At 46.7% G+C, this 12744-nt stretch overlaps 1 protein-coding gene across 2 annotated transcripts in view; it reads right to left on the bottom strand.

The window, feature by feature from the left end:
* BTBD7 (BTB domain containing 7) overlaps positions 1-792 on the bottom strand; it is a 100655-nt gene extending 99863 nt beyond the window's left edge. For both annotated transcript variants that reach the window (XM_003260909.3, XM_003260911.1), the window contains exon 1: positions 528-792. The gene's annotated coding sequence lies outside the window, so the exon portion shown is untranslated. The remainder of the gene's footprint in view (positions 1-527) is intronic.
* Positions 793-12744: the final 11952 nt, after the last annotated feature.

The raw sequence follows: 12744 nt of genomic DNA, 5'->3' as shown, positions 1-12744 counted from the left end.
CAGTAACTTACCCGGACAATCTAACTTCCCCCGGGAGTAGCAGTCCTCCGGCCTGCTCCCTTCCCAGTTCCCGCCGGCCACTCTCACGCCCCCGCCTGGCGGTCGCAACCCCGCACCCGGGTAAACACGCGTCCCAGTCTGGGGAGCGGTTTCTCCGCGTCCTGGGAGCGGCGGGTCCCGCCCCTCGGCGCCCGGAGCCCAAAGCCGGCCGGGCGGCCGTCGCGACTCCCTGGGGCCACTCTCCCCGCCCGGAGCGCCGCACCTCGCGCCCCTGCACCCGGGACGGCGGTGCGCTCCAGCCCACCCCTCGGAGCGCACAGAGACCGGCCAGTCCGGCGCCGCCGCGCCTCAGACCCAGATGGACGACTGGCCCCTCCCCGCCCGGCGCCCCAGCGCCTCCCGCGGCGGCTTGGCCCCAGCCCCGGCACCCCCACGCCTAGGAACAGCCCCTTCCTTGCCTGGACGCCCCGCGCCACACCGGACACAGCCTCGGCTCCACAGCCTCAGAGACACCAAGGGACACTCACCCCGGAGGCTCCTCCCGCCGCTGCTGCTGCCGCTGGGACCGCTGCCGTCGCCCCCGCCGCCGCCGCCACCAGCACTGCCGTCCGCACGGGCGCCAGCACCCCCGGCCATCCTCCTCCCACCGCCGCCGCCGCCCTCTCCTCTCCTGTCAGTGGCTCAGGCTCCGGGACTGCTCCAGGTTCCCCTCGCCGCCATTTTGACTCCTAGAGGGAGCAGGAGGGGCTCGGCGCGGCCTTGGGGCGCCTGCGCGGCGCTGCGGAGCCGGCCAGAGCCCCCGCCTTCCCCTGCCGTCGTCGCGCTCAGGGTCACGTGGCCCGACGTCCCAGCGCGTGTCGGGCCGCGTGGGGGGCGGTGCGTTTGCTGGAGCCGTGGGAGCTGAGTGCTCCCACATTATTCTTGCTCGTCGGCTGGGAGCCGGGCGTCGGGTCGCTGGGAGTTTGCACCTTGTGGCAGCATCCTGCTTAGTCCAGCGAATTGTGACACATTATTAAATGTATCAGAATATGAGAACTGTGTCACTACTACGTCACCAGATGGCCATTTCCACGAATTCATGTTTCCGTTCGGCGGCCGGCGTCCCTCGGGTGGTCGCATACAATGAGTGCATCTTTCTCGAGAACTGCTTTTCCGCGGAAAGTCCTTGCTGACAGTCCTGGCATTCCGGTGGCTGCTTCTTGGCAGTGAGCACTTGTCTATCGTGAGCACTTGTCTATCGTAAGCACTTGTCTGCATGGTACTTTTATAGGCACCACCTTGCTACTTGTGTAGTAGGTTAAAAAATAATCTTTTAGACACTGAATAGTTTTCCTTTACAAGATACCCCTGTGAACAAAGGACAAAATTGATGAAAACACACAGTCGCCACGTGGGAGAGCCAAGTCGCTCTTCCCTAGATGCCCCTTGTTTGGGGGTTTGCAATAATTTCAGCGATGCAATAACAAGAACACTGTATTTATGGGGCACTGTCGTTTTCCAAAGAGATACATGGTTTCATTTGAACGCCAAACCCACCCTTTGTGGTAGTCAGGATAGGTGTTTTTATCGCTGTTTTACAACCAAGGAGACAGGTTCAGAAATACTAACAAGGAGGCAAGCCAAGATCAGAACCTAGGCATTCTGAACCAGGTGACGAGGCACCGTTACACCTCCTTTTCCTTTGATAGACATTAGCAACTCTGGGAATTTATTTGAAAGTATTGTATTTGCATTTTCTTTTTTTTTTTTTTTTTTTTTTGAGACGGATTCTCACTCTGTTGCCCAGGCTGGAGTGCAGTGGCGCAATCTCGGCTCACTGCAAGCTCCGCCTCCCGGGTTCACGCCATTCTCTTGCCTCAGCCTCCTGAGTAGCTGGGACTACAGGCGCCCGCCACCGCGCTTGTCTAATTTTTTGTATTTTTAGTAGAGACGGGGTTTCACCATGGTCTGTATCTCCTGACCTCGTGATCCGCCCACCTCGGCCTCCCAAAGTGCTGGGATTACAGGCTTGAGCCATCGCGCCCGGCTGTATTTGCATTTTCAATCTCTACCCATTGTTTAACAAGTTTTGTGTCACACAGTTTTTTTTGTTGTTGTTGTTCTGAAACCACCTCTAAGCTTCAAAAGATAAGAGCAATTTGGAATTTTGTGATGTGTTTTTAACCATCCCTTGACCCTCCATTATTTTATGCTTTTCATATTCAGTTGGAGACTGAATATTATTGTTGTTTTCCTCTGGGCTTGCTTCAGATTTGTATTTTCCTCACCCTCATTCTTCATCACCTTACTTCCTTGAAAAGGATAGCTCTTTCCAATTTGTATTACTTCATTTTCTTTACCCATCTCACCCCTTTCACCCTCTTACCCAATCCGTGAAGGTTTGGAGATTGTAGCAGAGATTGTAGCAGTCCCTTGCCTGAAATTCCCCTCTAGCTGGTCAGGGTCACTTCAGTTGAACATACAGCCTCAGGGTGATAGACAAGAAATGCATGGAAAAGTGAGAAAATACAAAGGAAATAGGTCCATCTAATTGGAGCCAATGATTACCTCTGAGTGTCCACCTCTTGTTCTACACTTTTGTACTTCCCCAAAGGCGTAAGTGAACCTTATCTAAATTCAAGCCATTTACGGTTATTTTCCATCATTTTACCTTTGTCTTAATTTGCTAAATACAGTTGACACTTGAACAACACAGGTTTGAACTGTGCGGATCGATCAATGCAACCTGGTACACGGGATTCTAAACACCGTATTGAGAGGGCTGACTTTTCTTATACTCACGTTCCACGGGACCGACAGGCAGACTTGAGTATGCTTGGATTGGGGTATATGTGGAGGGTCCTGGAACCAATCCCATGTATATAGTATAGTATATGGGGGATGACTGTATTGCATTAACTGAAAGAGCTATGATTAGCAAACTAAAAAGCGGTGTGTAAACACTGCTTCTTTGTAATTTATGAAAATGTTAAATAAGATCAGTCCCCACTGTTTACACTTATTACTAACCTTTATTACTTGACTTTGGTTCTATTTCCTAGCCACAATTTAAAAAACAAAATTAAAATGATATCAACAACAATAGAATTCTAAGTAATTTCAGGATAACACTTTTTCTAACAGCTTTTGATGTGGAAATCTAAAACTTTTTGAAAAGCCAAGTAAGGTCTGCTGGTTGCACCTTGTCCTTTTGTCTATCTGCACAGCTGGAGACTTCTAGTAGACTGTTTGGATCTAGAAACCGTTTGTAAGTGATCCATGATTTTTTTCTACCCTTTAATTCATTCACTGTTTCCTTATTATACCATTTAGCTGTACTTTTGAGATCCTGAATTAGCTCAGTTTACATACTCATCAGAATTTAGATGTTTTAGTTCAGTCCGACACACATTTAAAGTATCCAGTACCATGTGCCAAGCACGGTACTACATGCTGGGGGTAAAAAATAAATGGATCTTTGTACTTAGGGAGCTTAGAATCTAAATAAGAAGACAGAGTGAAAAACATTTTTTTAAAGGCTAGTGTTAAGATGGTACTAAGTAGTGGTTAACAGCATGGATTCTAGAATCAGATAGATCTGGATGGCCATATGACACAAATAGGTCAACCAGAACCTTTTCCGGAAATTTTTGCCACACTCTCAGAGGAGATGTTTCTTCTTACTCTATTTCTCTGGGATTATGACTCGAAAGGACATGTAAATTGGCTTTGTTTGCCAATGAGGAGAAAGCCATGTGCGGTAGGAAAGAAGGAAGACCATAAACAAAGAAACAGAAAGTGAGAGAAAGGAAAACCATGACATCATTTGAATACCTGGGCCTACCTGGCCCTAAACCAACCCATCCCTGGGCTTTTCATTTTTAGAAGCCATTAAGTTGCCCTAACACCTCTTTTTATCTTTAGTTGGAAATGGGTAAAAACAGTGAACTTCTGTGGCTTGCAATCAAAAGTCCTGAATTTATGTTTTGTTCCTTTCTCCACACCCTCCATCAGTGAATGGCATCCCATCCACATGGTCATCTATGTTGAAAATAAGAGTAATCAACATTTCATGGTATATTCCATGTTCTGTCACTCCAGTCTTTTCCTTCCTTTGTACCCCCTTTTCTACCATACATAACCATCCACTGAAACCCATTCCCAGACTCATCTTCCTGGAAATACAGGATGGAAGCTGGGTTTTTGAAATTAAGGAGAAAAGACAAATTTTATCTCCCCCTATTTCTCTGCATGTAACAATCCTGTTTTCACGCATTTTTCTGAATTTCCTGAAGTCTAAAAGGTGAAAAGGATTGAAAACCCCAGAACAGTGATAAGTACCTTGTAGATGCTTAATTAAGAAGTGCTTAATAATTATTCAATTTTCAATTTTGTTTTTTTTCTAGAGACAGAGTCTTGCTCTGTCACCCAGGCTGGAGTGCAATGGCGCAATCTCAGCTCAGTGCAACCTCCGCCTCCCAGGTTCAAGTGATTCTCCTGCCTCAGCCTCCCAAGTAGCTGGGATTACAGGTGCGTGCCACCATGCCCGACTAATTTTTTGTATTTTTAGTAGAGACAGAGTTTCACCATGTTGGCCAGGCTGGTCTCAAACTCCTGACCTCGTGATCTACCCACCTTGGCCTCCCAAAGTGCTAGGATTACAGGCCTGAGCCACTGCACACAGCCTTAATAATTATTAAATTAACAAATAATAAAATTAATAAAGGTTTTAGAAAATAATATTGGAAAATATTCATTGCCTTGGGGAAGAAAAGCAAGTCACAGAAAACATTAATCATGAAGACAAGATTCATAGATTCAACTGTATTTAAAATATGAACTTAAGTGCATCAAGATGTACTGATATGGTTTGGATGTTTGTCCCCTCCAAATCTCATGTTGAAATGTAATTGCCAGTGTTGGAAGTGGGACCTGGTGGGAGGTGTTTGGATCATGGAGGCAGATTCCTCGTGAATGGCTTAGCGCCATCCCCTTGTGATGGTGGTGGGAGGCAGACAGGTTCCTAGGTGGGAAGGGGCGGGTCCCTGGTGAAACCCCACCTTCAAACCAGAAATGGCCTAAAGCCTGGGGGCCAGGCTGCCAGTCCCCAGTGAAGTCTACGACCTGGAGTGAGAACTTCCTTGATGCCTTTCAGCCAATAAAGTAGTGCTTTTTCCAGGCCCGATTAGCATGCATTTCCTCCTGCCCACGGACCAATCAGCATGCACTTCATTCTGAGCCAATAAAAACCCCCAGACCCAGCCTGACTCACAGACTCATAGAGTCTATGCACTTTGGGTCTTTGCTCCTCTGAGAGCTGTTTGGTTGCCCAAAAAAGCTCCTCAAGTTTGTTTACCCTCCAGTTGTCCATGTAACTTACTCTTCCTGGACATGGGACAAGAACTCGGGAAACTTCGAACAGCAGGAGTGAAAGGAGCTGTAACACTTTCCTGACTGGCTCGCTGACCTGTGGGTGGTGACATACTCCCAGACTGTAGGAGTGAAGAGTGGCAAACCTTCTGGGGCCCAGACCTCGGGATTCTGCAACCCAGAGTTGTAACACTATAGCCCTGCTGCCCTCCGCGGGTGCTGGGCTGCCACCTCACGTGATAGGAAGCAGTGGCAGGGCTGGGCCAGCCCAGGAGCTGCAGGCTGGAGTGGGGTGGTGGGATTGAAAGAGCTTTAACACAAATGGGCTGAAACATGCCCCCCCGAAACACACCCCTCTGCTTGCCGTGCTGTGGGTGATGAGGAGAGAAGAGCTGCGGCCCTTCTGGGAGCCTAGACCTCAGGGCTCCCCAAACTAGGGCTGTGACATGCTGTAACACTCTCTTTGGGGCTCTGTGGTTCCTGATGTTTCCAAGCTTTTGGGTGCCACTGTATTTGCCTTGTCCAGACACTGGCACCCACAGTAGAAGCCGCTTGTGATATGTCTGGTCCAGCTGCAGCCTCGCATGGAGCTGGCATCTATGCCAGTGCCTAGAGCTGCCCACCTCACCCCAGCAGCCAGTGTACCTGGCTGTGTGCAGTGGCCAGATCCCATGCTGGCTCACTCACATACCCCTCACTGCTCTGTGCCTGGCTCGCCCTTGGCAAGCATGAGATCCAGGCTGGTAGCGCAAGCCGAGCACAGCCTGCCAGGCTGAGTGGGCAGAATGAGCCCAGCAGGTGTGAGCAAAACTCTGAAGCAGAGGTGCTGCCAGCCACAGAGGTTTCCAGCTGGCGAAGCGACACCTGGAGGATCCTGTGACATTTTGGGAGGAGTGAGTTCTCTGAATTCACCGGTGATCTGGTTGTTTAAGGGTGTGCACCACCCCCCACCGACCAGTCCATCTCTTGCCATGTGACACTGCTTGCTCTCCCTTTGCCTTCCACCATGATTATAAACTTTCTAAGGTCTCTCCAGTAAGGCCTGCAGAACTGTGAGCCAATTAAACCTCTTTTTAAAATAGATTACCCAGACTTAGGTATTTCTAGCAACACAAAAATGGACTAACACATATACAATAGGGGGAAAAAGACAAGCCATACAATGGAAAAAGATATTTGTAATACATAAAACCAAAAAAGAGCTTATATCCAGCATATGTATAGAATGCTTACAATTTAGTAAGAACAAGACAACCAAACAGGAATGACAAAAGACTTGAACGGCTGGGTGCAGTGGCTTATGGCTGTTATCCCAGCACTTTCGGAGGCCCAGGTGGGTGGATCTCTTGAGCCCAAGGGTTCAAGACCAGCCTGGGCAACATGGCAAAACTCTGTCTCTACGAAAAAAAGACAAAAATTAGCTGCGTGTGGTGGCATGTACCTGTAGTCCTAGCTACTCAGGTGGCTGAGGTAGGAGGATCATTTGAGCCTCGGAGGTGGAGGTTGCTGTGAGCTGAGATCACACCACTGCACTCCAGCCTGGGTGACAGAGTAAGACCATCTCAAAAACAAACAAAAAAAAACTTCAGACAAATTAAATTTAATAGAGTTTACTTGGTTAAAATGATTTGTGAATTGGGCAGACCCCTTAACCAGAAGAGGTTCAGAGTGACTCTAGAGCTGCTATGCAGTCTGAGAATATTTATGGATAGGAAAAGGAAAGTGATGTACAGAAAATGGAGGTGAGGTACTATATAGAGCATCCTGGACATAAGTAATGCCATCTTAGAAAAAGACTCCATCATATATTTCAAAAGGCATCATGCCAACAGGGTACAGATGTTCACGCAGGGACAACCCCCAACCAGATTAGAGTGTAACCCTTTACTATCAACCCTCACCAGATGACTCAAAGACTTTAGCAGGACTTGATCAGCTCTAGATGGCCATTTTTTTCTTTCCTTTTCTTTTTTTGAGACAGAGTCTCACTGTTTTGCTCAGGCTGGAGTGCAGTGGCATAATCTCAGCTCACTGCAAGCTCCACCTCCCAGGTTCACGCCATTCTCCTGCCTCAGCCTCCCGAGTAGCTGGGACTACAGGTGTCTGCCACCATGCCTGGCTAATTTTTTGTATTTTTAGTAGAGACGGGGTTTCACCATGTTGGCCAGGCTGGTCTCAAACTCCTGACCTCGTGATCCACCTGCCTCAGCCTCCCAAAGTGCTGGGATTACAGGCGTGAGCCACTGTGCCCGGCCTAGATGGCCATTTTAACAGATACCGTCTTTCTGTTACTCGTGGTCAGCACCTGGCATTTGCCTCTGAAGGCTCTGCCCAAATCACAGACTTTTTCTTGAAAGATGTTGATGACTGTCTGGATTAGCTCAGGACATTCTGCTTGTCCGTGTTGCTCTTCTTGTACTGGTTTGTTAACCCCTTTTACTATTTTCTTTTCTCCTGACGTTAAATTTTACTTTGATGTGGAAATTTTAATCTGACATTTACACATTAAATATACTAGTATGTATGGTTGCAATATTGACTGACTTGTGGATTGGCTTGAGCCTCTGCCCCCATGGCTCTGACTAGAGTGAACGGGAATAAGGAGAATTGCCTGTTTGGTTACTCTATTAGCTCATGGCTTTCATGATGGAATAAGCATCAAAAAAAGTTTGACCTTGTAGAAAGACACAAAAGTGCACGGACCTCGTTATGTCTGACCTTGTGCTGCTCATGACAGCTACAAAAACACCTGGATTGGTTACAACCTGGCAGTTGCCTTATTTGAATATGGTTTTAAGAGTTGGCCACCTATGCCAGGCGCGGTGGCTCACACCTGTAATCCCAGCACTTTGGGAAGCCAAGGCGCCAGATCACAAAGTCAGGAGATCGAGACCGACCTGGCTAACATGGTGAAACGCCATCTCTACTAAAAATACAAAAAATTAGCCAGGTGTGGTGGCGGGCACCTGTAGTCCCAGCTACTCAGGAGGCTGAGGCAGGAGAATGGCATGAACCCAGGAGGCGGAGCTTGCAGTGAGCAGAGATCGTGCCACTGCACTGTAGCCTGGGCGACAGAGCAAAATGCTGTCTCAAAAAAAAAAAAAAAAAAAAAAGAGTTGGCCACCTATGATTGGCGTGCCCAAAACTCTGTGATTAGCACGAAAGTAGTTTACAATCTGTTTATACATCCAGTCAGGTTACAGTTCACTATGTAGGAGAAACTTTTTTTTTTTTTTTGAGACAGGGTCTCACTCTGTTTCCCAGGCTGGTGTGCAGTGACGTGATTATAACTCACTGCAGTCTTGACCTCCCCAGCCTCAGATGATTCTCCCAACTCAGCCTCCTGAGTAGCTAGGCCTATAGATGTGCACCACCACACCTGGCTAGTTTTTGTATTTTTTGTAGAGATGGGGTTTCGCCATGTTGCCCAGGCTGGTCTCAATCTCCTGGGCTCAAGCAATCTGCCCATCTTAGCTTCCTAAAATGGTGTGATTACAGGTGTGAGCCGCCATGTCTGGCCTACGAGAAACCTTTAGGCCCAAGTTAAAATACATAAGGACGCAGCATCAGGCTACAGTTAATCTAATAATGGATACACATACTATCTGATTTAACCTCCATATCCACATTCTAAGAGAAATATGCTTTATTTTCCTGAGGCTATGTGGTTAGTAAATGATAGTGCTGGAATTTGACCTTTGATCTTTTGGACCCCAACTGCCAATCTTTTCATGTCAGTATAACAGAAATCCATTGAAGAATATCTGCATGTAATTCAGGAGAAGAGGAATGTGACATTTAAAAATGAAATCAAGGTGGCCAGGTGTGGTGGCTCACGCCTGAAATCTTAGCACTTTGGGAGGCCGAGGTGGGTGGATTGGGAGTTCCTGAGGTCAGGAGTTCGAGACCAGCCTGACCAACATGGAGAAACCCCGTCTCTACTAAAAATACAAAAATGAGCCAGGCGTGGTGGTGCATGGCTGTAATCCCAGCTACTCAGGAGGCTGAGACAGGAGAATCGCTTGAACTCAGGAGGCAGAGGTTGTATAGTGAGCTGAGATCGCACCCCTGTACTCCAGCCTGGGCAACAACAGTGAAACTCCATCTCAAAAAGAAAAAAAATGATGAAAAGATGCAGGTGTGGTGGTTTATGCCTGCAGTCCTAGCACTTTGGGAGGCTGAGGCAAGAGGATTGCTTGAGCCCAGAAGTTTGAGACCATCAGCCTAGGCAAAATTGTGAGTCTCTACAAAAAAAAAAAAAAAAAAAAAAAAAAAAAAATTAGCTGGGCATGGTGGTGCATGCCTGTGGTCCCACCTACTTGGGAGGCTGAGGTGGGAGGATTGCTTGGATCCAGGAGTTCAAGGCTGCAGTGAATGTAAACCAAAAATAAAATTCTAAGGCCTCCCCCACCATCTAAATGAACCCCTCCTCTCTGCCAAGGGCATGTCACAGTTAACCCAACAGGGCAGCCATTAAATCTTAAAGCTCCAAAATAATCTCTTTTGACTCCATGTCTCACATCCAGGACATACTGATGCAAGAGGTGGGTTCCCAAGGCCTTGGGCAGCTGTGCTTGTGTGGCTCTGCAGGATACAGGCCCCGTGACTGCTTTCACAGGCTGGGTGTTGAGTGCCTGTGGCTTTTCCAGGTGCATGGCGCAAGCTGCTGGTGGATCTACCATTCTGGGTTCCGGAGGATGGTGGCTCTCTTTTCACAGCTCCACTAGGCAGTGCCATAGTAGAGACTCTGTGTGGGGGCTCCAACCCCACATTTCCCCCTCTCCATTGCCATAGTAGAGATTCTCCATGAGGGCCCTGCCCCTGCAGCAAACTTCTGCCTGGACATCCAAGAGTTTTCATACATCCTCTAAAATCTAGGTGGAGACTCCCAAAGCTTAACTCTTGTCTTCTGTGCACCCACAGGACGAACACCACATGGAGGCTTCCAAGGCTTGGAGCTTGTTCCCTCTGAAGCAATGACTCAAGCTCTACCTTGATCCTTTTTAGCCATGGCTGGAGCTGGAGTGGCTGGGACGCAGGGCACCATGCCTTGAGGCTGCACAGAGAAACAGGGTCCTGGGCCTACCCCATGAAGCCATTTTTCCCTCCTAGGCCTCTGGGCCTGTGATGGGAGGGGCTGCTGTGAGGATCTCTGAAATACCCCGGAGACATTTTCCTCATTGTCTTGGCCATTGACATTTGGCCTCTCTTTACTTATGCAAATTTTTGTAGCTGGTGGCTTGAATTTCTCCCCACAAAATGGGTTTTTCTTTTCTACCACATGGTCGGGCTGCAAATTTTCCAAACTTTTATGCTCTGCTTCTGTTTTAAGCGTAAGTTCCAATTTCAGAACATCCATTTGTGAACGCATATGACTGTATGCTTTCAGAAAAAGCTAGGTCACATCTTGAATGCTTTGCTGCTTGGAAATTTCTTCTGCCAGATACCCTAAATCATCTCTTGCAAGTTCAAAGTTCCACAGATCTCTAGGACAGGGGCAAAATGCTGCCGGTCTCTGCTAAGGCATAGCAAGAGTGGCCTTTGTTTTAGTTCTCAATAAGTTTCTCATCTCCATCTGAGACTACCTCAGCCTGGACTTCATTGTCCATATATCATACTATCAGCATGCTATCATATATCATACTATCAGTGTTTTGGTCAAAACCATTCCACAAGTCTCTAGGAAGTTCCAAACTTTCCCACATCTTCCTGTCTTCTTCTGAGCGCTCCAAATTGTTCCAGCCTCTGCCTATTACCCAGTTCCAAAGTGACTTCCACATTTTTAGGTATCTTTATAGCAGTACCCCACTCCTGTTACCAATTTTCTATATTAGTCTGTTTTTACACTGCTATAAAGAACTACCTGAAACTGGATAGTTTATAAAGAAAAGAGGTTTAATTGATTCATAGTTACGCATGGCTGGGGAGGCCTCAGCAAACGTACAATCATAGTGGAAGGCAAAGGGGAGCAAGGGGCATGTCTTCCTATATCATCTTCTATTACTGTTGTGCTTGTAATCCAAGTGTGTTACTGATGTTGCCAGTTGCAGAACTTGAATATGTTTCCCACTTTTGCAACTCTTCTGCTTTTGTTGCTTACTTATCGGAGTATCTCGATCATTGAGGTTGTGCAATTGTAAAGACAGACGCAAATAGAAAGAGAAGCACTTTGTTCCTCAAAGGCCCTTGGCTCTTTTTTTTTCTCCCCTATTTTTCAGAGACTTTTGTTCTGAAGCCTTTGGTTCTTGAATCAGAATTAAACATGTTTTTCTAGAGAGGAATGAATTTGAGATATTTGAGGCTGAGGTAGTGCAATCTTAATTCATTATATAATTTTCTAGAACTTTAACACCAGTTTATTTAGAGCGTGAATATTTATAAAAATCACATTAAAAAAAGGTAAGTGGGCGGAGGGTGTCTTTCTCATTCATTGTGTACATACAGCTCAGAAAACCTGATCTCTAGGTTATAGCTCTAATTAAGTTCTTTTATATAACTGCAGAAGGAAGTTCTTGCATTGTGGGTCACTGAGAATACATTGAATCCCAGCCCACTAAACCCTTTATTGAAAATTGTAGAGGTTTGAAATAACAGTGCTAGTCTTTTGTGACTTGCAGAAATTAAACTGAGGAATGTTGTTTGTATCGGTAATTTGAGCAGCTAAAAGCTATCTCCTGGGGTGGGGGTGGGTGGCAGGGAGCTTAATTGTGTTGTGGCTGAATTTGGAGTCACCACTGTCAAAAGTGTTTTAAGGCTTTTGTCACAGAGAAAGGCCTAAAATGCTTAAATCTCACTTGAACTGCACTCTGTTCTAAACTTCTCAAGATTAGGATTAAACCAGTCAAGCTTGCCTATTATTGGGCTCTTTCTCACTTTACTTCAGAATTTTTGTTGCTTTTTAAAAATTAAAAATGGGGTATTACCCAAAGAAAAAAGGCTTGACTAATATCATCTTTCTTAAAGCTCTTTTGTTGTTAGCAATAGAAATCCAGCACCACCTAGTTTAAGCCCAAAGCAGGATTTATCATAAAGTATATAAAGAGAGGCCCAGAACTCAAGGAGAGGAAAGTGTCCTAACTTCAGAATAGGGAGAATTCAAACCAGGGCTTTGAACACAGGCAGGATGTTCCCTCTGGCTCTTATCTCTGGTTCTTTGAGCAGCTTGGCTACATTATTAACTCACTGTGGAAGGGCTTTCTTGCTAGGTAGGAAAAAAAACATGGCTCCCAAGTTACAACATCCATCTCAACCAACAGACTGGGTCCCAGCTCTCTCTTTGGTCCAATATTTGAGTCAAGTAGTGTAACAACTGTGGCCAGGAAACAGAGCAATGTTGCACTAAATCATTTCTTAGAGGACTCGTGTAACCCAGAGGTGCTCAAATTATTATCTGGG

Source organism: Nomascus leucogenys, chromosome 22a, assembly GCF_006542625.1.
Source record: "Nomascus leucogenys isolate Asia chromosome 22a, Asia_NLE_v1, whole genome shotgun sequence".
Taxonomy (NCBI): domain Eukaryota; kingdom Metazoa; phylum Chordata; class Mammalia; order Primates; family Hylobatidae; genus Nomascus; species Nomascus leucogenys.
The sequence above is the reverse complement of the archived record's forward strand: the minus strand, read 5'-3'. Positions and strand labels throughout refer to the sequence as shown.